This window comes from Hippopotamus amphibius, chromosome 2 (genome assembly GCF_030028045.1).
Source record: "Hippopotamus amphibius kiboko isolate mHipAmp2 chromosome 2, mHipAmp2.hap2, whole genome shotgun sequence".
Taxonomy (NCBI): Eukaryota; Metazoa; Chordata; class Mammalia; order Artiodactyla; family Hippopotamidae; genus Hippopotamus; species Hippopotamus amphibius.
Window position 1 is genome coordinate 36,349,347 of NC_080187.1, and position 23,783 is coordinate 36,373,129.

Sequence of the window (23,783 nt, forward strand, 5' to 3'; positions counted from 1 at the left end):
TGGAAAACAATTTGGAGGTTCCTTAAAAAACTACAAATAGAACTACCATATGATCCTGTAATCCCACTGCTGGGCATATACCCAGAGAAAACCATACTCCAAAAAGAAACATGTACCATAATGTTTATTGCAGCACTCTTTACAATAGCCAGGACATGGAAGCAACTGAAATGCCCATCAACAAATGAATGGATAAAGAAGATGTGGCATATATATACAATGGAATATTACTCAGCTATGAAAAGGGATGAGATGGAGCTATATGTCATGAGGTGGATAGACCTAGAGTCTGTCATACAGAGTGAAGTAAGCCAGAAAGAGAAAACAAATATTGTATGCTAAATCATATATATGGAATCTATAAAAAAAAAAAAAAAAGGTACTGATGAACCCAGTGACAAGACAAGAGTAAGGATGCAGATGCAGAGAATGGGCTGGAGGACACGAGGTTGGGAGGGGGCGGGGGGTGAAGGGGAAGCTGGGACGAAGTGAGAGAGTAGCATAGACATATGTATACTACCAACTGTAAAATAGATAGCCAATGGGAAGTTGCTGTATAACAAAGGGAGATCAACCTGATGATGGATGATGCCTTAGAGGGCTGGGACCGGGGGGGGGTGGGGGGGGGGGGATAAGGGAAGAAGGGAATATGGGGATATGTGTATAAATACAGCTGATTGACTTTGGTGCACCTCAAAAACTGGTACAGAGTGTAAAGCAATTATATTCCAAAAAAAAAAAACTTTGCTTAAAAGAAAACAAAAAACAAAAAAACAAACAAAAAAAAGAGTCTCAGGGATTTAATGCAGCTCTTTAGCCAGGAAGAAGAAAGACCAGGGAAATTTTGAAACTCAGGGAATTGAGATAAAGGGATGTGGCTGGAATTCAGAGGGCCTTGAGACTGCAGTTTCAAACTGGAGTTGAAAGTGTGGAGAGTAAAAGAACTGTGCTTCTTTGGGACCACTGGAGCTGAAGTAAACAACTCTGGACAAAGGTGAGAAAAACTGGATTAGCAAAGATGGCCTGGAAGATGGCAGAACTGACAATGACAAGCCCAATTCCGTCTGAATCTCTGTTATGCTAAAGGGAATGAAGACAAACTTATAGTCACTTCTCTGCATATGGTTTTACTCTCGAGATCTTCACACTCTTGGGCAAAGTAATCTCTAAAGCTTCTCAAACTTTAAAGCACACATAAAACCCCTAAGGGCCTTACTAAAACAGAGATTTCATGGCCTGGCCCCTCAGGGATTCTGATTCAGTAGGTTTGCAATCAGGGCCGAAATCTGCATTTTTAACAAGCTCCAAGGTGATGCTGATGGTGCTGAGGGATGGACCACACTTTGAGCAGCACTGCTCACACAGCCAACTTCGTGGGGTGGAGCACTCTGGTCTTGGAGGGGCAAAGCTGTGGGCACAAGAAGGTGTCCTCTTTGGGGGAGACAGCCCCTCACTCCCGTCATGCCCAGAGATGGCTACAGGGTGAAAACCACATCATCCCAGTTATCTCGTCTTCATGCTCTATACCTACAGTTCCTTTAGCTACTTACACGTTTTCTCCAGGTCCTATGGCTCTGGAAGCAAAGATATCAACAGGCCCTGGGACAGGTCTTTGGCCAGGAGACCCTGTAAGCATTTAGGAACTGCCCAGGGTTCAGGAGAGGTTTATTTGTGCTGATGTGAGGGACCAGTGATGGAGAGTGCAGGAATTTCCCTGTGCTTGCCGGGCCAGCAGGCACAGGCTTTCCTTAAATGACTTCCCGGCAGGGAGCTCCCTGCCTGCATTTCATCTAACAGACTTCAGCAAAATCAGAGCTTTGAATGCAAAATCATAAGTACTGGAGATGGAACCAGCCTAATATCTCATCTAAACCCTATCCCTGAGGGCCAGACTAAGAGAAGCAATTACAGTACAAGAACTGAGTCTTTTCACACATGGGATTTAGAGATTTCATACTGCTTTGAAGGGCTTTTCATCTTTCAAACTGTACCTCCTCCAAATCACAGTGTGTGCAGCAGTTTTAGGCTGCGAAAGGAAACTGGTAAACTCAGGGAAGGAATCTTGTGTCCCGACCTGGGATCCTTGGTCAAAGCTACTAACAATATCTCACTCTGATAACATATGAAGGAACTTTCCCTTGATGGAGTGAAGTTAAATATTTTCCAATCACTTTAATTCTGAATGGCGTTTTTTTTTTTTTGGCTGTGCTGCATGGCATGCCAGATCTTAGTTCCCCAACCAGGGATCCAATCTGTGGCCCCTGCAGTGGAAACGCAGAGTCCCAACCACTGGACCGCCAGGGAATTCCCCTTAATTTTTTCTTGACAGGTTATTAGAGGGAGAGAATATGTTGAAGAAGGTAAAAAGTCCCATAGTAGCAATGCTGAAAGAGATTGTGCATGAATCATGGGAGAAAGGGGATATGTGTTCAGAATTCAAGTTAATTCAGTGCTGTAAATGTCGATGGAGCAGCCCCCTGGGCAGACACGGTGCTGGTGGCGTAGAGAGCCTCCAAACTGAAAAGGGACGATCCCACACAACAGGAACCATCCTTCACATCTTTCAAGTGATTTATGTCAAAATTTAATTTAAAAAACTTTTACAACCTTTATCTCACTTTCTTTTCATAATTACCTTACAGGGTAGGCACAGCAGGAATTATTGTTCTACAGATAAACTGAGGTTCAACAGTTAAATTATGTGCTGGGCCCTCATCTTTCATGATTTAGATTTTATTACTAGCTTTTATTATCAAGTGTGTGGTAATGATCATATTGGAATCAGGTTTCATGATGAAACCGCTCTGTTTGAAACCCCTAGGATTTAAGACGTTCCAGGACACTATCGCCTAACATACAGCACAACTTAGTACTGTATGTTATTCTCCATTTGCTCCCCCTGCTCTTCCCCCATCATTATTTCTGGCCACGTTTCCCTCTGCTCTGTGCCCTGAGAGGTCCACTCCTGTAACTGCATTACCTGGCCACCTTTTCAGTTGAGTTTGGCCAGTGAAAGGAACCAGCAGACCAAAGGGCAGCAACGGGGAGAGGTAAGGGTATTTCTTCCCTGCCCCCTTGTTTTTCCTGCCTCCATGGCTCCAGGTCTCATTGGAAACTGGGAATACTCCTTCCTCCCCTTGCCCTTTACAGGTGTTAAATCTTCCCACTCTCGTGAACCTCTGGGTGCCTTGCCACCTCTTGTCATTTCCCTTAATCCCACCCACCTCCCTGCAAGCAGTGCCTTCATTACAATCTCACCTGTTAGATTGTTTGCCCCTGGGACCCTGAATCATGCATACCTCTCTCCCGCATAGCCCTAACCTGTACAAATAAACCTAATGCCCAGAGGAACACAGCGAGTCTAAAACATCCAGTCACAAACTCATTGATTTTTCCCTTTTAATAATTAATGTTTGTTTCTCCAGTGCATATTTGCCACAATCCTACCTTGGGCCCCTCTTTATTCCTGGCCTGAACTTTTGTGATGGTTTCTAAAGCCTCCCACCTCCAATCAGTTTTTTTTTTTTTCTGTTTTTGAAAGTATTTACTCAGTTTGAATAAATTAATTGCAAATTAAAATTAGCTACAATATATAGCCTGAATAGAAATGACTAGAACAAATACAACATAGAACTTAATTTCCTTGCATTAGTAACAGAGTGTGACAATCTAGAAAACTTCAAAATCAATTCTATGTCTTTGAAAAAGGAGTAATGGCAGTTACTGATGTATCACAACTAGTCAACGTATACAAGTTTCCTGACATGCATTTCCTGAGTGAGGCCAAATGATCATTTTTTAAAACACGGACATTTTGATCAGTTGAAGTAAAGTCAAATAGTTCATGGTTTCTAAACAACAGGTTTTGTTTTTAAAAAACCAAAAGAAAATTCAGAACAGCATTGCACTAGGATAAATTAAAGCTATGCTACCACATACAAAATTCTGCTAGAGTCAATTAAGTACAATTTTTGAACTAAAGGAAAACAAATCAAAAGATTAAAAAAATTCCTCTGTCTAACCCCAAAGTGTACTGATTTCCATAGGAGTCACAAAGAGTTTGACGTAGTGCAACTATCTATACTTTCCTTGTGGTGTGTTAAAATAAAGGGGGGGGGGTGGGGCTGGAGGGGAGAAAAAACGTTTTCTTGCTTCTAAAAGCAAAGAACTTACCTCCAATCAGTTCTAACCAGAGCCTGCTACTGGATTAAATTTCCTGGTGCACAATTCTGATCATATCATTCCTACTGCGGTTCCCAAGTGTCTGCAGCATGAAGTTCAAACCCTTGAGCCCAGCATGCGGCATCTCCCTTGTGTGTGCCTGTGCCCCCTGCCCCCAGTCCCTCACCAAAATGTACAATCTTCATTTTGTTTACACTGTTCCCTTAGCCTAGAAAGGCCCCAACTTTAAAATTGTCCACAGACCTCAAGGTCCAGCCCAAGTGCTGCCTCCTGCCTGAAGACTTTGTGTCTTAATAAACAAACCACTTTCTCTTCTAAATACTCATGTTTTTTTGCACTTCTTTCTTATGGCACTTAGCATGTTGAACCTCCCAGTATTGTAATGGGTGTCTATCTGATCCCACACCCTAGTCTAAGCAGCTTTCCCAACAGAGGCTGTCCGGTTCACGGTGGCCCCCTAATGAAGAGCACGGGACACAGCACAGAGCAGGTCTCAGCAAGTATGTGTTGGATGAATGAACGCATGAACAGATTCAATTTAACATCCTCTCGGTACCTGTGTGGTTAATCTTGAAAATATTTGAACAATCAGCTGAACAAGCTGGCTAATGTATGCTAAATGTCCTATATAAGATGCTGTACACAAACACATCTGCATTTTTGCCTGTTTTATATGACTATCTCTTAATATGGATATATACATTTTATCATATGCCACTTTAAAAAGGATCTCTCTTTGGAGAAAGTGGTATCACACACATAAGCATCTTTTAAAAAAAAACCCTCAATGTGCTAAAGCTGAATGAGGTCCTAGAAGAGGTTTCTGAAGGGCGATTGAATCCATGCAGCTTTGAAATATTCTACTTCTTTCTCATTTCCTATCAGTCAGCCCCATCCTATCCTTGCATCCAATTTTGTTTAATGAGGCTACTGCAATGTATTTATTTTGGGGTGATTGAATTTAGAAAGACATTCATCTAACACGCAATTGCTGCCATAAGCTGAATGGCTGAATCATAGCAGGGGTGATGGCATTAATCCGAGGACAGCTGTTTCTTATCATTTCTAACACACACAAAAGCTCAGGCCAGGCAGGAGGTTTTGCCTCAGCTGCAAGATGGGACTGATAGGATCTGAAGCAGAAATGCTTCTGGACAGGTAGAAGAAGACAAGGAAAAACAAAAAGTGCCCCATGAGGGACTAAATCTTTGGTTTTCAGAACTATGTCTGTCATGATGCATGAGAGTTGCTTCTGGCCCTTTTGGATGCTCAAGAAATTCCAGTTAATAGGAGATAATTTGGTAAGGGCAGCAAAAGCATCTGTGTGGGTAACTAACCTTCTAAGAAGAGCTTATAAGTCTGTTGTGAGTAGTTGCAGCTATTAAAGAATAATGATAATTCTGGCTTGTATTTGTATGGTATGTTATAGTTGACAACATGCTTTCACATTCACCATCTCAGGCAAGTTAAGCTGGAGTATGGTATGCCCATGGGCAGCAGCCCATGTGCCCAGAGACCAGGTTTCCAGGATGTCGGGGAGCCCCTTCCCAAAGAAATCTCGGTTGAAGTTTGCCTTCTGCAAATGCCCCAAATCTACCATGAAGGCATCCCTTCTTTGAACTCAGGCATTTCTGCTGTTAAAGGGAAAATGTCCCTGGAAATAAGCATGTAGCCAACTCTTGACTCTGAGTGTGACTGCATCCTCAGCACCTTCTCAGCAGAGCAGCTGGCAAAGGTTTTGAGCAGGAAATGAATGTAGTAAGAGAGTAAAAGGAGGTGAGGAACCTAACAAACAGACATGGGTGACCTACGTCACTTGCTACAGCTTGTGAGGTAACAGGAAACAGGTAGGGTGGTGTTAAGTTCAATACAGGACCTTAGCATAGCTAAGAGCTACAGTAATCTCCACTACAACCACACACCTTCCAAAGGTGACAAAATGTTACAAGAACTCAATTTTTTAAAAGCCCTAAGTCTGAATCACAGTGCATCATAATATAAACAACACGTATCCATTCATCTTTTCTTCATCTGTTCATTTGTTCATTCTGCAGCCAGTACACTGAATAACCAAAATTCATGAACTATAACAAAAACACTATTTTAAATCTCCCACCGCCCTTTAAACATATCAGGAGTGGAGGGCGGACGGAGCTTCCTCTCTCCCTAGGTATAAACTTAAGCATGCCCCTAGGCTTTGGGGGCCACGCCTAAGCAGCCACAGGTCCTAGCGTCACCTTAAGTCACAGTTATAAACAGCTTCCGTTCAGTAAATTAAAATATCCACATCCATGTAATAGTAATAGAAACGTCTCACCTCATTCAGGGGGCTTTCAGCAGGTGGGAAACAAGGATCTAAATCTTCCCTTCCCTTCCCGTGACATTCCCATCTTGCGAAACGAGGTTTCTGACCCTTCCTGGAGAAAGAGAGGAGGAGAGGGAAGGTGGGCATAGAGGGCTTGCTTGATTGGGACGCTGGTGAGATGGTGTCATACTCTCCAGGCCTGGCGGTTGTCTAAAACTGACTTTCTCTGATGTAATATGATTGTGAGTTCCTCAGAGACCTTCCCCTTCCCCAACCCTGGTGGTCTCTCACTGGAGAGGGTCCCTTAACCCGAGCAAAAACATTCGATTCGGGAAGGAGTTTCTTCCCCCAGCCCTAGAAAATGCTGCAGCCTTCATCTGGCTTCTCCTCACCTGGGGCCTTTTCAAACTCCCTACTGAACGGATCTAAGGGTCTTCCCACACAGGCTCTCCCCTACGGGGCCCATAAGTGCTACCTGAAGCATTCTTTGCCTGAACCAATTCTGGGAGTGTTGGCCAATCGGGAAGCAGCAGCAACCCCCTTTGCTCTGTTGTCAAAGCACTAGCCAGCCCTGCTCTTTTCCTGTAAATGTATAGGGAGGGAGTCAGACCCAGTCCCTGGGGCCCAAAACTGCAGGAGACACAGCTCAAGCTCTGAGTGGTCTTGTTGCAGGGACGTGAGGTTGGCACCCACATTCCTTAACCCTTGGGGCCACAGGTGGCACACTCACTGCACTCTCCAAAGAGATCCTTTGCAAAAGCTTCCAAGAGTGGCATCTTTGGACCCTCAATGGGGGTGATAGTGTAAGAGTCATGTAACCACTTTTCTGCTAAATTATTTTGTTGGTCTTCTGGATGGTCTGCCCCACGACTTTGGGTATCTGATAACTATTTTATCTTGCTTCTCTGTGGGAACTTTCCGTCTAAGGCTCTGTTAAAATTCATTCACGTATCCAGCCAATTGTCAAAGGTCTACCCTAGTGTAGACTGCTGTTCCCTACTTCTTTCCCTTCTCATTCATTCTCTCCTTCAACTTCCTGCTCTCAAGTGTTATGATGAGGAATCAATCATTCTCTCTCTTTCTCCCTTCCTCCTCCCCACAAATTTCCAGCTATTATCGTAGATACATGTGAGAAAATGTTTTCACTTTCTGTACCAAAATAGATAACAAGCAAACAGAAAGATTAAAATGAAAAACTACAATAATGAAAATACTGGATGTCGGACTATCTTACAAGCATAGTAACTTTTTTTTTTAACCCAAAGCCTAGAATGTTGTCTATTTGGATTGGAGTTCTGCAAAGTTCAAGTTGCAAAGTTCTTGCAAAGCTCTTGCAAACACCCACTCTTTTAAAATATTATAGAAAAGAAGGTGCTTTATCTTGTGTTCCTAGTAGGGCCTGGGGTAGTAGGAAACGAGATGAGGATAAACTGGGGTCAGGAAGGAATTTAATTACTGCTAAAGAAACAACATGGGACTTCCCTGGTGCCACAGTGGTTAAGAATCCGCCTGCCAATGCAGGGGACACGGGTTTGATCCCTGTTCCGGGAAGATCCTACATGCCACGGAGCAACTAAGCCTGTGCAGCACAACTACTTAGCCTGCGCTCTAGCGCTTGTGAGCCACAACTATTGAGCCTATGAGCCACAACTACTGAAGCCCATGCACCTAGAGCCCATGTTCCACAACAAGAGAAGCCCCTGCACTGAGAAGCCGACACACCACAATAAAGAGTAGCCCCCTCTCGCCACAACTAGAGAAAGCCTGCACACAGCAACAAAGACCCAACACAGCCAATAAATTACTTACTTAATTAATTTTTAAAAAGACTGGAAATATGGTTAAATATTTTTTAAAAAGAAACAACATAACTGTGACATACTTTCTGTAGCATATAAATATAGGCACAGGAACGGGATAACATAAAAACAGGGGGTTGAAAGGAATACCAAGGGCTCTGAAATGACCCCACCAGACAACTGGAACATCTAACAGGATTTCTGAAATATAGAACAGCTGTCTACTTTGTTAAGCCCTTGAATCCCTACCCCGAATAGTTTTTTAAATAATCATGATGATCAATAGCTAACATTTACATAGGGCTTTCTCTATGCTGGGTGCTGGACTAAGGTATTTATGGTATGTTACTCAATTCTCACAATAGTCCCATGAAGACAGTCTCATGAAGAAGACAGTATTTATTCCCATTTTAGAGATGAGGAAAATAATCTTCAGTGATTAAGGCACTTTTTTTTTTAATAACAGTGAACAATTTTTTTAATTTTTAAAATTTATTTTTATTTTATTTTTTTTGGCCACGTGGCATGTGGGATCTTAGTTCCCCAGTTCCAACCACGCACCCCCTGCGTTGAAGTGCGGAGTCTTAACCACTGGACCGCCAGGGAAGTCCAAGGCACTTGTCTTAAGTTGTGTGCCTTGTAAGTGGTGAAACTGCTAGTCATGCCTGACTCTGGCCAATGCCAGAGCCACTGCTCCTTCTGACTGGAGGCAAAAGTGAATATTTCATTCCTAATTTTGCCAATTTGCATAGAAGTGAAGGGAAAGGAATTTCAGCTTCATCTGGAAGCCTTTGATTTCTTTTTTAAAGAGCTACCTTAACTTTAAGTGGCCATTTGACTGGTTTTTGTGTTAGTTAAATCTCCAGCAATTACAATGACCCTCTGTTACAGAGCAGGAATGGATCGCAGCTGCCAACCGCCTCCTAACTATCTTCTATTGAGGAAAGTATCACAGTGCCAATGCCAGGATGTGGGGGGATGAGGAGGACAAAAGGATCTGGGAATACAGGGTTTTTTTTTTTCTTCTTCTTATTTACTCAGTGCCAATTAGCACCTACAAAAAGCAGAATGTGAGAAGTGAGCACCTTCATTATAGTATCAAGCTAATCCAGCAAGACAGTTTGGCAGGCTCCCCACATATGAATGTACCTCTTTGGATTCAATTTCTTTGCAGCCTTCATCTTCCCCCACCTCTACATGAATAAACCCTCCCTTTCCTCTCTCCCATCCTCTTTTTCCTCCTCCTACAAATATTTGTTGAGCACCTACCATGTGCCAAGCACTGGGCTTGGTACAAAAATATAACAGGGATTAAGGCTTGGTCCCTGCCCTCAAGGATCTTCTATTCTAGGAAATAAATCAGACATATAAGCAAACAATTACAATACTGGGTTGTGAACACCACAATGGGGGGTAGGGGTGAGAGGTACAAGAAGGACACAAGTCACAGAGGAGGAGCAATCAGGGAGGGTTTACATGAAAAAATCTTTCCTGCTTGGAATATATTCATCCCCACTGCAACATGAATTCTATTCCACTTTGGAGCTCTGTCACAAAACCTTGTGGCATTTTGGCTTACATTAGTCACTTTGGGCTGGGTTTAATCTCCCCTATTCTGTTCAGTATAATTCACTCTGCATGAGTATCATGCTAGCTATGCTGTGGGAGAGGAACATGACAAAGCCAATCCCAGGACCAGTTCCTTGGGAGACTCGCTGGAAGAAAACTCAGACGTGAGAGAAGGATAAACCAGGTGCAATGGAGGGTAACGTGGGATTGGTGATGTCTCATTAGAGGAAGCCAACATCACAGGACGCTTTAGGGAAGAAGTGGCACTGGAGAAGAGATTTGAAAGGTGGGCAAGTTTTCTCTAGTCCTAGAGATGGGAGGGGAAGGCATGCCGTACCTCGTAACAGATTCAGGGAAAGCAGGAAGATGAAGAGAAAATGAAGACAGTGAGTAACTGTAGTAGACCAATAAGGCTGGCATGGAGGAGAGCAGTGTAGTTAAAGAAAAACCTGGAGGGGTTAATTTGGACCAATCTGTGGGGTCTTCAATATTGGTAAGATATTTGTACTTAATGTGTAGGCAATGGGAAGCATTTTGAATGAACAGCTATGTGACCAAAGTTTGTTTGTATGGATTACGGCTGAGGAAACACAGGAGATGGGGAGACCAATTAAGAGATGATTACAATAGTGCACGTAAGAGGAATTGTAGGTACCGATGAGAAGTGGGAGTAGAGATGCAGAACAGACACCCTTGAGTCAGGGACCGAGTGTCACCCATTTGTGTCCCCATAATGTCCAGCACTGTTTCGTGCCCTAATTAAGGTTCATAAACATTTCTGAAATTGAACTGTACTAAAGATTCCATTTGAAAGTATGAAGTTATGTCATGCCGGTTGTTGTCCTTTTTGTTTTAATTCTGTCACCTGTTATCCAGTTTCAAGTCATAGAAGGTTCCTGCCCAAGGCTGTCATTATCTGGCATGCATGCGGCACCTCAGGGAAGTGGCACCTCAGTCACAGTCCTTAATTAGCTTATGCACCATTTTAATTGGTCTGCAGCTGTCTGTGTGGACAGAGCTGGTTTCCTTTCTGGAGCCAACTGGGGCTGCCCCACCCGTTCCTGCCAGCTGAGGCATCTGGAACCTCACAGGCTGAAAAGACTCAGGAGACTGCTGAGCTGCAAAGCATGCAAGGAATGGGCTCTCTGGGGAGCGCTAATGACCTGTGGGGTGCTGGCACCCACATCAGGCCAAATCTCCAATAAAGTCACCAGTCACTTTAGACAGGCATTTGTAGGAAAGAAGGGAGGAGGGTCCCTCATTTTTTTGCAGAGGCAAACTGTAGGGTCTACCCACGGTATGACCCTAGAATTCTTGATGAAGTCTGATATTTACATCAGTAGGAATCTGTTAAAATGGTTAAGATGATCCCTTAAAATAGTTCAGATGACCTATCTAGAAAGTAACCCACCAACAGATGGCTTAGAATTATGGAATTAATGAGACTGCAGTGTCTCCCAAATCCAAAGAAGGGGTCAGACGGGATTGAGGTCAAGACCTTAATTTAATCAAAAGATGTTAAGCACTAATTTTATTGAGCATTTACTATGTGCCAGATACTTTTCTAAGCACTATAGTTATATTAACATATTTGATTCTCACAACAATCCTATAAAGTGAGTACTATCATTTTTTTTAAGTGAGTACTATTATTATCCTCATTTTACAAGTGAGGAAACAGGTACAGAGAGGGTACTACTTGCCCCAGGTCACACAGCTGGCAGGTGGTAGAGCCTGAATTTGAACCCACATGGTTTGGCTCTAGCACATACTGAATGCAACACTTTCGTGCCCTTCTCTTGTCTCTTGTTCTCATCACTCTGACCAGCAGGACTGGAGGACAAAAGAGGCCTGAGTTATAACATCTCATTCTGAGACATGAATGTATTGAGGGTCAGCATGGCACAATGGGAAAACCTTGAGTTTAACATCCAAACCGACCTGTCTTAGAACCCATTTCCAACATATGTTAGTGAGTGACCTTGGGCAAGTTACTTAACGTTTCTTGGGTGTAGGTTGGAGGCAATACAATCTTCAAGCTTGTTAAGAGCAAAATAATGTCTTCAGCGCCAGCCTGGCACCGGGTGGGTACTCACTGATGGTCACTATCACAAGCGGAGGTGGGCTCTGTAAAGTCTGGGGCAAAGAAGCAAAGAGTGAGAATGTGTCCTCCTACATCCAGCAGTGCTTGGAGGAAAGCGTGTTTTGATTCCAGAAAGACTAAGAGGGACCATTCACCTTATCTTCCCTCAGCTTGGGGCATACATCCCTCAGGGATACTAGCCCCCTCTTTCCCAACTCTGGGCTCACCCATGGGCCTTCCAGTCTGTGATCTGGTCTTTGTTCCTACTGCTCCTGCCAGCTCTCCCCACAGGGGTCTGTCTAATCCCACTGTTCTGCCTCCTTTAGGTAGGGATGGGATGGCGCATTTCTACTGCTGATCAAGCCCTGGTTCTAATACTAGAATTCTCCATCATGGCTTTCATGCTAAACCTCAGCACTTGACTTCTCTGCATGACCTTCAAGTGAATAAATTAAACATTAATGTAATTTGATTTTTCTTTTCAATGTATGCGGAATCTAAAAGAAAACTCTTCTGTTACATGGTGAAGGAGTGGGATATACTAGAAACAGCCTGGGATCTGAGCTCTGTTTCTGCCTCTTGTTAACTGTGTGACCGTGAGCAAGCCCAATCCCCTCCCTCTTTACCTCAAGAGGTAAAGAATTTCATCTTAGAATGATAACAGAAATGAATGTGTTTTCATTGCAAAAAAAAGCACATGAATGGAATGGAAAGGATTATTATCACTGAGGCTTTATCTAGTTTGGGACAATCTGACAATGTTAAATAAGGCTGTTCTAAGCCATTGGAGGCTTGGTGTGCCCTAGAATCTCGAGGCTGGAAAGTGTTGTCAGTACTAAGGGCAACAGCGAGCGATCTTGAAAGAATCAGAAATGAGATTGTCCTCTTGAGAGTTAAACTGGGACATCAACACAACACTGATTACAGCAGAGATTTGCTAAGTCACCCTAAAGAAGCAGAATGGTTCTCAGACCAGGAGAATTTGATGAAATCCGACTGGAAGTGTTAATATAGCTAAAGAAGGCAAGCATCAGTCAAAACGGAGGTTGAGGGACTTCCCTGGTGGTGCAGTGGAAAAGACTCTGCGCTCCCAATGCAGGAAGCCTGGGTTCGATCCCTGGTCTGGGAACTAGATCCCACATGCATGCTGCAACTAAGAGTTTGCATGCCACAACTAAGGAGCCCATGTGCTGCAACTAAGGAGCCCTGGAGGGCCAACTAAGGAGGCCACATGCCACAACTAAGACCCAGTACAACCAAATAAATAAATATTTTTTTAAAATAATAATAATGCTACTAATAAAGCACAGCCCAAATACTAAAATATAGCCAGAAGTTAAAAAGAATGAGTTGAAGACACAAATATAATAAAAACATTAAAAAAAATTTTTAAAAAGAGAAGGGAGGTTGACCAGCCATGAAAATGCAAGGAAAGGAGGTCAGACAAGCAAACCTTAGCATTGTCCATCTAATACCATCCAGGGAAGAGGGGTTCTGGTTGAAAAGGTGACCTAGGTAATTGTGGTGACAAGCACCTGCCTATACAGAGGACTAGGTCAGATGTCTTGAATATTCTTTTAATGAGTTCCCCTTGCCCTAAACTCCAAGCTTATCAAGCAGCTGATTGTAGTTTGGCTTCTCATGTAGATCCACCTACAGGAAATGACTACCTAGCCATGGACTTGGGCATCCTTGGCCAATATATTTCTTGTGAATGAACAAACTGATACCCAATTATAATATGACTTATGTGGTCCACTTACAGGGCTAGAATGCTCTAGTCATAGGACTTGAGCATTTGATACCTTTAGCAATGTTAGCTTTCCTTGTGAATTACTAAATTAGCATACTCATTATATACAGTAGCCTTGTGAGCTTAGATCAGCCTTTGAGTGTCGATAAATAGACTTTTGAGCCTGACAGACAAAGGGCCACAACCTGGACCCTATGAGATCCCAGGTAATTACACCCCACTGTAAGGACCTTTAGGGAGACAGCCAGCTGGCCTTCTCCTGGAGTCATCCAGTCCTTGTCATTGTCCATGCCATATCTTTTGGAACACTACAAAAGGAACTGACCCCCATGCAATGCAGGGATCCCCTTTATGGCAAAGCTTGCCAACAGATGGATAAGTCCAAACTCTTTATCCTGCCTGTCTCAATGGGATCCCAGCCTGCCTTTCCCATGTTATGTCCCACCACTCCTCTGCATGCACTCTGAATTCCAAATGTGGTATATTTGCTCATGCTGTCCATCTCTGGCTAGAATAACCTTTTTTTCCCCCTCCAACCCTTAGTTCCACATGCCAAATCCCATCTTTGATTCAGTACTCAGGTCAGATGCCCTCTCTTACTTAACAACTTCCATGATTGCTATTCCATCTCTGAAGTCCCACAGCTCATTTCCTGTTCACTTGCATTTTTACCTTATATTAGAATCCTGCTATAAGTGAGGTCTCCAAGAATTCCAGAAATAAAAGTCATCTCTCTGCTCAGAGAATTTTTCCCTTGTAGGAAAAATCTTCCTGGGAAATCAGATTCATTCTGTCTTTCATTTATTTATCCAGTCATTTAACAAATATTTACTGAGTACCTATGTGCCAAGCAATGGGATACAGGGGTGAATGAGACGGACATGGCTTCTACCCTCATGCAGCTTCTAGTCTAGTGGGGAAGAGAGATGCTAAGAAACAGTTAATAAACTACAGCTGTGATAAGTGCCATGCAGGAGAAGTAGGTAGTACTAGATAGTACTGTGAGAGTACAAATGAGGCTCTTCCAGGAAAGTTACATTTAAGTTAAAACTTGAAGATAAGTAGGAGTCAGCCAGGAGAAGAGGAAGAGGTTCTTGAAAAGAGTATGAGTTAAATGACCTCAATGGCCAGTGTCACTGAGCTATGACAGCCTGATGTCCTCAGTCCCTGGTCGATTATCTTGTATTCAGATCATGCTAGGAACAAATTCTCAAATATTTTCCCCTTGACTCCCTGTCTTCTAGCTCCAGGCAGACTACCCCCTTTACCCTAACAGTCGTCACAGTTGCCAAAGTATGTTATGATTTGTTATACTTAAGCTAGTTATACGGATATCCCCATTAGGCAATTGATTTTGTTTCATGTTAACTTTTCCTAATTTCATTCTCAAAGGCTAACATTAACTTCATGCTTTAGGAGTTATTGTCAATCTCATCTACCATCTATAAAACACACAAATCTTTGCTTTGCTCAGCACTGTATAGCACTCAGTGCTATTATACCTCAATATACAGTCAGCCCTCTGTATCTTAAAGGTTCCACAGCTACAGATTTGGAGGGCAGACTATACTGTTTTATACAGACTGTACTGTCGCATCTTATACAAGGAACTTGAGCATTCTCAGATTTTGGTATCTGTTTGGGGGGGCGGGGTGGGACAGAGGTCCTGGAACTAATCTCCTACGAATACTGAGGGACGACTGTATATTCATTGGATGGATGGATGGATGGATGGATGAACAGATTTTATCTTCCCTCTTATGTCTGCACTAAGAGCACAGTACTTGTCTAGTTCACATTTGGGTTCCTCCAGCACTTAGCATAATGTCTCACATAGATAGGTAATCAATCAATAAATTATTTGAAAATAAAAAGTCACCTGGCCTCTCCTTGAGAGGCCTTTCTAGCCTTTCTTCCAGGGCTAGAAAGAACTCCCTGCTTTCTCAAGCATTGGTTCCATAGTTGAACTGCTCCAGCTGTTGAAGTTCTTCCCACTCTTGGGCTAACATTTGCCTCCCCATTGGTCTTAGTTTTGCCCTCTGGGTCCATGAAGAACAAATCTGCAGCCTATGCCCCAAGGCAGCCCTTCTAGTGTTGGAGACAGGGACCGGGTTCCCTGCAGTCACAAACAGAATGCCTCTCCACTGTGAAATCAAGTGCTTTACAACTCTTTGGAGTACTCCTAACATACATCAAAGGAGGACACATCCCTCACAGGCTTGTGCGGTGCTCTGAACCCGTATAGGGGCCACTGTGTGAGCAGGTTCTCTCTCCAGGTCAGGAACCCAGACCAGAACTGAGCATGAAAACAATAATTAATGTTTACTTCACAATTAATTACGGTTTACTGGTTAATCCACACAACACCCCTGGGATATCGGTCAGGATTTCTAGTCTATAAATGGTTGAGGGAAGGATGCAGAAGACAATTGAGTGCTGGGGTTTCAGGAACTCGAGAGCCCATATCCAGGCTGACCCACCTGCAATCACTACTGGTCTCTCTCCTTGGCCAAGAGAATCACTTCGGGTCCAATCTCACTTCACAATTTGCTGATCTGTGAAATTCTAGGGGTAAGGGGAGAAGAGCATATAGAAGACAGACATCATTATTTTGTGTCCAGCTCTGTGTACTGAAATATGTAAAAAATGTTTCCAAATACAATACCTTGCACATAACTGGCCCCAAACTATGCATATAGATTTGATATTATTTGAAATAAGAGAACTGCTAGCTAGAGGCTCAAACATCTATTTGTTACACATAGATCTTATTGTAGTTGGATTTACTCTGCATCCTCTTGGAACTGATACACTTGGGCCACAAAGAGTCTACTAAAATAATTAAATACATTTAATTTCAGTGATTTCATTGTATTGTAAATACACAAGACATTTTCAGTGATTCCTTTTGTTAAATAAAGAATCCTTTCCAAGTCATTTTACAATTTGAATAAATGCCTTCTTTAAATTGGATTTTCAAGTATGAGGTTTCCTCCAAGCAGTGATTCTTAAGCTTTTGGGAGATTTTGAGTCCTTTGAGAATCTGGTGACCACCCCATAGGGTCTCCTGGAAGGACACACAGATTCACACATGCACAAAATACTGCATAAAATTCAGGGTCTGTGAACTCAAAATCAAGATCAGAAAAGAAGCTGGCCCCTAATGAGGCTTCGTAGCCATTGTACGGGCTTTGATTTCTACTCTGAGTCAGATGAGAAGCTGCTGGAGGGTTTTGAACTTGCATTTTAACAGGGGCAGTCTGGCTACTGTGAAGAGAATAGACTTGAAGGGAGCGAGGGCAGACGGAGGTCACTGCAGTCATCCAGGTGAGAGAGGACAGTAGTTTGAACCAGGTATTAGCAGTGGAGGAGTGAGAAGTGGGCAGATTCTGATATTCTGAAGGTGCAGCATCAGGATTTGCTAAGCAGACAGGATGTGATATGTGAGCAAAAAGAAAGGACTCCAAGGGTTTTGGCCTGAGTGACTTGAAAGCTGGAGTTGCCATTACCTTCGATGAGGAAGACTGAAGGCGTGCAAGTTTATTGGAAGAAGGGGAAGGAGAAGGAGGAGGCGAGTATTAGCAGCCAAGTTTTGGACACCTTAAGCTTGAGATGCCTATTAAATATCCAAAGAGAGATGTTGAGTAGACAGTCGATGTCTGGTCTGGAATTCTGGAGAGAGGTTGGGCTGTGATAATATTCATCTGTAAAATTAGAATAATAATGTAATAATACCTACATAAGAATACTTATATTGGAAGGATTAAACAAGACAATGCATGTAAAACTCTCAGGGCAGGACCTGGCACACAATATGCCCTTGATACATTTTAACTATTGTTTTTATGAAAACTTAAATACTCTCAGTATTTCTATCATTACTATAAAGTTACGAGTGTGGTTTCTTTTAAGATTGATGAGTTGTCTCTAATCACAGTTCCTGGGCGTGATTTGCAAACGAAAACAAGGTTTTGTGCAATGGCAGGGGCTTCTGGCCCCCAGAGTTTAAAATCTGGGAGGCTTCTGCACATATTCAACAATCTTCACAAGTAGGGTATGTCATGTTTCTTAAATGATCAGTATGTTATTTCATCAACTCCGAATTTACTTCGTTTTGAAGAGTATATGATGTGAAAAATGAGGCAATGTATCAGAGGAAATTGAGTATCAGCAAGGACTCTGCAGGGAAACGTGCCCAGCCCATTCGTGTAGCCCCTGTGACATGAATGTGACGTGAAGGAAGCATGCGAATTGACTGACTACCCTGTCTCGACTTCAGTAGCGACAGATGTTATCACTGGTCATAAGCTCAACTGGTTCCTTTTAAAGCTGATTCTTAAAACCCACAACCCATGTCTTCCTGAAATAGCAAGCTTCTAAGGGGAATCTTCCTTGAAGAAGCACACTCTTGCTATCTCTTATTAACTTATTCAGTGATCTTTAGCTGCTTTTCATTGGGAAGGTGGAGACGAGAGCTGGCATGGTTTTATTACACACTTCCAGATCTTTGAAACTATGAGATTCTAACATCAAAACCTAAACAATGTCTCATTCTTTTTACGTCTCTTTGAATTTTGACTATAATTCCTTGACCCTGTAATTCCCTTCAACATCCATGACAGGACTAATGCTCAATAATTGTCTATTAATATTCCTCCTAACGTCCATCTGTATCCAAAGGAACGAGGTGATGAAGCCATTCAAACAGTCCAAAAATGCTTCTGTAACAAACAGATGACTAAGGTCACATACAGTCACAGGTCTCATTTGATGGCTTTACCAATAGCAGCGCAACAACACGACACATGTACATGGACCAGTGAGGGGAGAGAGAGCAAAGGACACACAAGAAAGTCTCCTTCCCTAAATCCTTGTTTTCTTCCATCTGTAAATGAGGTCACATGAACTATGCTGGTTGCTGCTAATGAACAGGGCAATGCTCAATTAAATTTCATGAAACACCAATTTCATTCCTTCTCCTTGATTCTTTCGCAAGTTTCTAATAATCACTACAGTTACGGTGACTATGTTTCAAGCAGATCTCCAGGGGTGAGAAAATGACTCTCCTCCCTCCCTTCCCCCAGGAGTCAGGAGATGATACCTCAAGGACTAGGACATGTGAGAGGCTGATCCCTGTCCCCCCACCCTGCCCCCACATCTGTGGTTCCCTACCAGCGCTCCACTCCAGCCTCTGTCTGGCTGTGTGCCCCAGAACGCTAGGTGGAGGAAAGCTGAAAGATCCAGGAACTGATAACCCTAAATGGAGCCAGTCAAGTAGATCTATGGCAAAACTGAATGAATTTGTACTCTGTGTCTGTTTTTCTATTTCAAAGGAGATTTGGCGAGTGGTGGGGGGGGGGGCTTCTATTAATTTTTAGAGTAAATTTTAGTTTTATATTTTCCAGCCAAGCTAAGAAGGAAAGGAATGAGTTTTGTCCACATTCAGGCATGGTGGTAAGAGGAAAAGGCTATCTAGCAAGAGATGTTTATACTCCAACATCTCTTTGGCTTTAAAATTCAGAACTCAAGCCCACCAGAAAAATGCAAGTGTTTTTTTGTCATTGGGTAGCATGACCATAAGATTTATCATCCAAACCAGGATACTTTTTAGAGTGAAACAAGGCAATATAAATAATGCCACCAGCATAACAAGCATAAACTGGACTATGCAGGCAAACCAGACATCACTTTTCTTGCTCACCACCAAAGGAGTCCCTATCCTACCAAAACTGCTTCATCACTCAAGAGACTTGACCCAAAAGACGGTTCCATGGCTAACAGAGAGAATAAATGTTCTCTCCTCCCTACCGGGATAAATAGGTCTTAGTGTTTTATGAACACAAGAACAGATGTCTTTCTTTTTCTTCTTTCTCTTATCCAACAACGTCTCTAGCCATTTTAATTGCAGAGACCTTTCCCAAGTTCTGTCTACCCAACCTTGCCACCACTTTAGCCCTACATTCTTGACCCAGAAAGTTCATCCAAAGGTCTGAAAGTTATATAACCCATCTCTTGAATCACGTTAGTGGCAGTGAGCTGAATTTTAAAACTACAATAGGAGACAACAGGATTGAGAATTAACCTTGTCTGGCCCTACAAAGCAGGACCAGGGTCCTAAGTCAATTTCCTGGGTCCTATCAGATAGGTAGCCCTTCCCAATACTAGCATGGAGCTCCTCCAGGGCATGAAATGTGGACAATCCGACACTGTACCCGCAGTGGCCAGTGCCCAGTACAGGCGCTGGTGCAGTGAGTTCTCGTACATGCTATGGAACCAGCAGGCTGCCTCCTCACCTCCCTGCACCCACCCTCCCCCGCCCCACCACAGCTGTGGGCTCCTGTGTACCCATGGTTTTCCTCCCCATTTCTGGGCAGTAAGAGGGAATCCTGCCTGTGATCTCATATCAGCTGGGCGGACTGGGCTTCTGCTGCCAGCCCCCAGGGACTGGCTAGCATTCTGCTCCTGTCAAGTACTGTGCTGAGACAAACAGAAACTCCCACAGACTCTAGGTGGGCGTGGCTAAGTCTGCTTGTTTCCATTCAGTTCAGGAACTCAACAAAGCCCATTACCTTCCCAGCCCCAGACTGGATGTTGGAGATAGAGAATGAGAGTTGTATATGACCTTGAAAGGTCAGAGATGCACCAGGGCACAGGTAGTTAACAGCAACGACTCTGCAGCCCAGCTACTTGAGTTTGTATCCCAGCTCTACAATTACCACCTGATTTTCCTTGGGTGAATATTTAACCTCTGTACCTGAGTTTTCCATTTAGAAAATGGAAATAAGAGAGCCTGCCTCAGAGGGCTGCTGTGAGCACTATTAATAGTATAATTCTGATTATGATCATTATGATTTGGAATCCTGTTTGGCACAGAGTAATTACTCAGTAAATTTAGCTATTACTATTTTTGTGTTTTGGCTCCTCTTCCTGGAGGCCCATTTCCTTTCATTCTTTCTGCATCTGCCTGGTCCCCTATTGCTCGGGAGGGGCTTTTCTTTGCTCCTGGCCCACCTCAATTCTGAGAGCCAAAACTGGCACTTCCCCACACCAACATTTGTCTTGCGCTTTGTTCACTAGGACTCGAATCCAAACACCTTCAAGAAATTAAGTGATTATGCATCTATCTTTTCTGAACCCAAGTGAATTATTACACAAACATTTTTCTAAGAAGGCGAGGAAACTCTTGGTCAACAAGGACCAGACTTGAAAGGAGTCACCCTGAGCCAGAAGCTCGAGTTCCTGAGCACATCTTGTGCCCATGTATTTCCAGTTCTCTCAAGGACAAAGGTGGAGTTTCTATATACCTCTCAGAAATTCTGACACCAGTGAACCATGACTAAAAAGAATATTCCCAGGATTTTAAAAAATCATAATATTATCTTTTTCTTTCTCACCCTAAGTTCTCTGCCAAGTAATAGAGCTAATTAACTAGAAACAGTTAGTTATGATGTATTTATTCAATTAAGCACATATATATACTTTTCTTTATACCTCCCAAGGAGTCTTTAATCTAATTATCGAAGCCACAACCACCCATTTAAGACTTCAGAATAAACTGGATTTTTTTCACTCGGCTGAGGCAAATCTGAATTTCTATGACTTAATAGCCTCAAAAAATCTCAATTCATGCACTTAACAGTTCTGTTCAAAAACACTGCGCTGCTGTCATGCCTGCCCCAGCTAAGTTCCAGGTGGTACCCTTCGCAACATTTCCAACACTTAAATTTTGGATAATTTCAATGCAAAGAAAATGATCAAAATTATTGGCCAATAAACATAAAAACTTTCCCCAAATGTGGTTATTTTATTGTTAAGTGAAAACTAACACTGTTCTGCCCATCACCGACCCCGACTCCAATCTTTGGAAACGCTTCCTTCTGACAGACCTGAGTTAGATCCTTAAGACACAATGGTGAGCTATTGTGCCCCAGAAGTCTCTACATGCAGGGTGACTTAAAGCAAATCTCTGTTCTAGCTTGGCTCCCTTTTGCTGAAGGCCTGGAACCACATGCTCCCAATACACACTTACCTGCTTCCTTCCACTGATGTCCAGTCTTCATACTGATCACAGAATCCAGGAGCATCAATCCTGGAAGGGAGTTTAGATCCCAGCCAATTCAAGCCCTCATTTTACAAATGTGGACACTTAATGCTACAAAGAGGAAGACACTTGTTCAAAGTCACAGAGCTCATTAATGAAAGAGCTGTGACTAGAATTGCTGAATGGGAGATTCATCTCCCTGTGGTGTCATTCTTCTTCCAACCGGTTCTCATGCTTTCTGCCTTAGTTGGCTTTCGTGCACTTGACACACAGTCCACACCCTCCTGAGGTGTGCCAGCAGCCTGTAAGGCTCACCCAGAGTGAACTAACCTAGCTGAGCTGGCCCAGGTTTCCTTACTTGCAGAGGAATGAGTGTCAAGTGACTCTCTTGGAAACACACAGTGTTGGGACACATGTGATGTTCACGTGTATCCATCATTGCATGTCTGCCAAGTCCATCAGGTTGAGAAGCAAGCAGAGCCTACAAGTCATTTATGATGTCTGAGACTTTTAAGTTCTTTTTTCCAGGCCTATAATTTCAAGTAACCCTATAACAAAAGCTTTGGTACTGTTTTCCAAAATCAACTTAGTTAACAACAAACATTTACTTAGGAGATACTTACTGAACAGTTCCCATTTGCTAGGCACTATGCTAGCATCAGAGATTAAAAAATGAGCAAGACATGACTGCTATCCTTTTTGAGTGGCAGAAAGAAGCACATACACAACAGCAAGATATTGTGCTAAGTACTTTGACACTTTGACAGGAGTAGGAACAGGTCATGTAGACACATAGAAGCAGCAGCTAAGCCAGCACAGGAGAGTTAGTGGAGGCTGTTTTTAATTTCTAATTTCATTTACTTTTAATTTATTTCTTCCAATTTTACTAAGATACAATTGACATATAGCTCTGTATATCTTTAAGGTATACAGCATAATGATTTGACTTACATACATCATGAAATGTTTACCACAATAAGTTTAGTGAACACACATCATCTCATGTAGATATAAAGTTAAAGAAATAGAAAAAATATTTTTTCATTGTGATGAGAACTCTTAGTATTTACTCTCTTAACAGCTTTCAGGGGACTTCCCTGGTGGCTCAGTGGTTAAGAATCTGCCTGCCAATGCAGGGGACACAGGTTGATCCCTGGCCCGGGAAGATTCCTCATGCTGCAGAGCAACTAAGCCCGTGTACCACAACTACTGAGCCTGTGCTCTAGAGCCCACGAGCCACAACTATTGAGCCCATGTGCCACAACTACTGAAGCCCGCATGCCTAGAGCCTGTGCTCTGCAACAAGAGAAGCCACCGCAACAAAAAGCCCGTGCACCACAACGAACAGTAGCCCCCACTTGCCGCAACCAGAGAAAGCCCACATGCAGCAAAGAAGACCCAACACAGCCAATAAATAAATAAATAAATATATTTAAAAAAAACCCTACTCTCATATATAACATACAGCAGTGTTAATTATATTTATCATGGTGTACATTGCATCCCTAGAACTTATTTATCTTATAACTGGAAATTTATACCTTTTGACTGCCTTCAATCAATTATCCTGCCTCCACACCCCATCTCTGGTAACCACAAATCTGATCTTTTCTATGCGTTTGTTTGTTTTTGAAGTATAATTGACCTATAAGACTGTATTAGTTCCTGTTACACAACATAGTGATTTACTATTTCTATATGTTTCAAAATGGTCACCACAATAAGTGATCTGTTCACCATACAAAGATATTGCATAATTATTGACTATATTGCCCACATTGTACATTTTATACCAGTGACACATTGATTTTACAAAGAAATTCTGTATCTCTTAATCTCCCTCACCTATTTCTCTCCTCTCCCAAAGCCCCCCATCTCTGGCAGCCACCAATTTGTTCTCAGTGTCTGTGACTCTATTTCTATTTTGTTCTGTTTGTTCCTTTGTTTTGTTTTTTGGATTACACATATGAATGAAACCATTTGGTATTTATCTTTTCCTTTATTACTTATTTAACTTTGCTTAATATCCTCTAGGTCCATCCATGTTGTCA

General features: G+C 42.6%; 1 protein-coding gene across 13 annotated transcripts in view; it reads right to left on the reverse strand.

Annotated features, from left to right (window-relative positions):
* FRMPD1 (FERM and PDZ domain containing 1) overlaps positions 1-21,966 on the reverse strand; it is a 134,099-nt gene extending 112,133 nt beyond the window's left edge. For 6 of the 13 annotated variants that reach the window (XM_057723441.1, XM_057723450.1, XM_057723449.1 and 3 more), the window contains exons 1-3: positions 21,721-21,966; positions 16,172-16,256; positions 6,500-6,599 (exon numbers count right to left, since the gene is read on the reverse strand). The gene's annotated coding sequence lies outside the window, so the exon portion shown is untranslated. Of the gene's footprint in view, positions 1-6,499; positions 6,600-11,855; positions 11,992-16,171; positions 16,257-17,200; positions 17,396-21,720 lie in introns of all 13 variants that reach the window. The other 7 variants (XM_057723445.1, XM_057723452.1, XM_057723438.1 and 4 more) reach the window with 4 other exon arrangements.
* Between the last annotated feature and the right edge of the window lie 1,817 nt (positions 21,967-23,783).